Genomic DNA, 3,321 nt, shown 5'->3' on the forward strand with positions numbered 1-3,321 from the left:
AGGTTGTTCTGATTAGAATGCATATTTTTTTAAAAAACAAATATACTACACCAAGGCTCGAAAAACAGCCCGTCCTCGGCGGTCAAAAATTCACCGCGGACAGCGAATTTCTCGAATCCGACGTCCGCGCGGACGGCCATTTTCCCGTTAATGTTCGTGATACATTTTCAATTTTTGTTATCTTACAAGAGTCTACCGCCTCACTTCTAAAATCACCCTCTAATCTAGAAATGCCGCAACATACTGCGCATGGTGGAATTGATGTTTTCTTTCTCTGTCTGGGAGTACTTCAGAGGTTGAAAGGGGCTTTTCAGCAATGAACTTACAAAAAAACACATTACGTACTGGTCTTAAACAAGAAGCTTTAAACGCAATTATGAACATCTACATAAATGGAAAACCTCTTTCAGATTTCTGTGCAGAAACCACTGTAAATCATTGGCTTGATTGTGGAACTGGCAAACGTCATATTTGATTCATTTAAAAACCGCAGTACTCTCGGATAAATTGACATTCCAGATAACTTGACCTTTGTCATTTAAATTATTTCATATAAGAAATAAATTATTTCATAAAAGAAATACTAGGTCACTATTAGTAACCTAGTATTTCTTTTATTACTGTATAATGTAATCCTAGTAACTACTAATTCATTGTGCAATTTATATAAATGTTTGTAATAAATAAGAGAAAAAAATATTTTTATTTATTTAGAAGCTACGGGTTAGTTTCAAAGGTGGACGGGTACAATGATGGACAAGCCGTCCTCGGGGACGGGTAAAATTTCGGAGTTTTTTCGAGCCCTGCACTACACAATAGAAAACAATAAGAATTTATATGATAAAAATACGCAAAAAAAAAAGAACAAACAAAGAATTTGAAATCGTATGCAGTCTACTATTTTAATAAAATGAAAAAGAAAATTCACGACTTTTCTCAAAAATTATCAACTTCTTGATAATTCCCTTTAATGATCTACAAATCGATCATATGTTAAAGAACCTGCAGCACAAAATTAGGAAACCAAATAATTCATAGTCACAAAATACCGACACAAATATGATGTACATGTACCCTTATGAAAACGGAAGAGATAAGTTTTTTTTTAAATATTTACAGTTGCTAAATGTTGACGTAAGAATATACAGACTAAATAACTTAATGTCTAACATTAAACTCAATTAATATATTGAGAAAACTAAAAAAATCATTGGGAATAAAATGGTGTACAACGGAAACAAAATTTACCTTTGGTGTACCAAATAAAGGTGGAACTTTCTTTCGTTCCTCTGTTAATTTATTAGTATCCGAAGTGTACCCGGCCTTAGAATCAGGGCAAAAACATATTCGTGGAATTATTAAATGATCATCAAATGATAATAAGAGTTAATTAGTTAAATATTCCAATTTGCACAACAATCACCACTCGTAATGAAAACTATTCAAATATAACAGCCGAAAACGAAACACAGCATGACCTGATAACTCTCTAGCGCCGCCTATAGGGAAGAATGACCGACTAAATGAATCCAATATGGCGTGGTGCTATTTGAGAAATCCCAAGCCTCAGTCGTTCCTCTTACTCGTTGGTGGGAAGTCTCTTTGTAAATATATATAGTGGAAGAATCAGTGCCCGATTACCCATTAGGACAGACTAGGCCATATGGCCTGGGGCCCCCAATGACTAAGGGATGGATTTTTTGAAAATAAATTTTAAAAAATTAAGAAAAACAATGATTTAAAAAAAAATCAATTTCAAATATATATGTTATGATTATAAAATGTTATGATTATTTTTTAGTTCTAATATAACAAAATAAAGTAAAATTTAATTTATTATTATTTATTTTGACTTTAAATATGCTTTCTTAAATGAAAAGATTTATGAATACTTTTACATTTGAATAAATAAAAAATATACGAGAAAAAAATTAATCTAAGGGCCTCAAAAATTTGAATGGCCTAGGGCCCCGCATACGCTTAATCCGGAAAGAATTGAAGAGGACGATCAAATCTAAGATTTTCAGACTGCCTTGAAAAGGACGTACAAGTTTTAAGGATAATAAACTTGAGAACCTTGGCTAAGGAAAGAATGTCTTGTCATAGGCTTGTTGAGAAGGCCAAGGCCCATCCTGGGCGGTCGTGCCAATTAGAAGAAGAAGAAGGAAAGAATTGAAATCTTTGAGGAAGAATCTTTTTGAAAGAATTTATAGAATGCGTCACTTAAGAGAAATGATACTTGACGAGCTTGGCTTACTCGAATTAGAATGGAAAGAACAGTTGCTAGCGTAAACAAATGCCGCGTTTCAAATGCCGCGTTCACTCACACAACGTCACTTTCAGGTATCCCATTGAAGGATAAAGTTACCTACATATCAAAAACCTAAAAAAAACTTTTGATTTCCTGATGTAATGTTGATGTTTCGAATTAAATATTTAAAATATAATAACTACTATTTGATAACTATTCATTAATTAAGCTATGAAACCAAAAATATAGTTATACATAGAATGCCATAATTATTTATTTCCCAAGTATAATTTTAAAGCTTGAAAAAGAAAAGTGGGTTAAAAAGTTTCCGAAGAATATTTTTTATTAAAAAAAAAAGAAAAAAAGATGTGAAACTAAAATAGTATAAAAAATAAAAGAGTACTGAATGTGCACTATTGTAAAATGAAATAAGTTGCTCACCTAATGAATGCCACTAAATGAAACTAATTCAACATGAACACCCATTTTTTGAGAATAAACAGAAGGAACTTTAGCTTCTCCTTTAGGAACGCAAATTATTAATGTAAGTACAATATATATATATAATGACCGAACTCAAGAGAATGTCGACTTTCACCGGTGAATGTCAACAATCACATAGTCGCTTTGGTGAATGTCCGAAATATTTGTTGCGTCCAATTTGATATTAATTTATTCGTTAGCATTATTATATTAATTCGATATTTTTATATCTGCTGAAGATAGATTAGGGGAAACATTAGTGTTCGGAGTAACGGTTAAATACATACTGGGCACTTGACCTTAAAAAAAACATTGATGCAGAGCATACCGGGCAGGGGCACTTAACTAGATCTAGTATATGGATGGGTGATCGTGTAAAGCTAAGGGTGGTGGCGCTAGTGGTAAAATTGCTCTTTCAAGACTTCCGGGTTACTGCTTCCGATATATTTTTACGCCGCAGATTGAAAAAACGCGCCATCATATTATTGCATCATATCTTTTGCAGTATTTCACATGTACCGAGTTCTTTCTTTCAGCCTTTAAACTTCAGCATTATCATATTAATATTATAATCATTAGAATATTTT

Source organism: Parasteatoda tepidariorum, chromosome 2 (genome assembly GCF_043381705.1).
Source record: "Parasteatoda tepidariorum isolate YZ-2023 chromosome 2, CAS_Ptep_4.0, whole genome shotgun sequence".
NCBI classification, from domain to species: Eukaryota; Metazoa; Arthropoda; class Arachnida; order Araneae; family Theridiidae; genus Parasteatoda; species Parasteatoda tepidariorum.